An 862-nucleotide genomic window follows, 5' to 3' on the forward strand; every position below is an offset into this window, starting at 1 on the left:
GATATCTTGTTTTAATTTTATCCTGGAACCAACAGAACATGTGTGACAAGCTTACAGTAAAAACAGCTTATTTTATGTTACTAGCTTATTTTAGTAAATATGAGAGGATGAATCTGGAAACATCTTACAAATGAGAAATGAAATAGAAAAAACTTTAAAGGATGATAGAGAAGGAAAAAGGCTTAGCCTCTCTGTCTTCCTAGAGTTACCTTGAGGACTCACTGTAGTCCCATTGTTTATGCTGATGGGGTTCATACTGGACCCCACCATGTCTGAGAATTCCAGTAAACTGTGTGTTTATTCAGAAAACCCTGATCATCGTAGTTGTAATATTTTGGTGTTTTATTGCAAACATAGTTATTCATTTTCTAAATCCCCTTATATCCTCACTCAGTGACTTATCAGTGTGTATGTGTATGCAAAAGGGTATATATAAATGTTTATTACTTCAAAGAGAATAAACTTTCAAAGAAGGCCAATAAGCAATTTCTATACAAACAGTTCACGACAGCTACAGAGCTCAGTAGCAATTACCTGATTTATATTTTAAATTTTTGAGATTCCTAAGACTGTTTAAATGAAAATGCTTAAGCACAAAAGGGTAGAATACCTAGAAGAAAGAATTTTACAACAGACTTGTGTGAGCTAAACTTAGGTGGAGTTTTCTAGTTGATCTTCCAAGGGAGTGGACTGTGAAAATTTGTTGCTGACCCAGTTTCACACTTTTTTTTTTTTTTTTTTTTTTTTTTGCTTTTTGGGTCACACCCAGCGATGCTCAGGGGTTACTCCTGGCTTTGCACTCAAGAATTACTCCTGGCAGTGCTTGGGGGACCATATGGGATGCCGGGGATCGAACCCGGGT

The sequence above is a fragment of the Sorex araneus genome, chromosome 7, assembly GCF_027595985.1.
Source record: "Sorex araneus isolate mSorAra2 chromosome 7, mSorAra2.pri, whole genome shotgun sequence".
In the NCBI taxonomy this organism is placed as follows: Eukaryota; Metazoa; Chordata; class Mammalia; order Eulipotyphla; family Soricidae; genus Sorex; species Sorex araneus.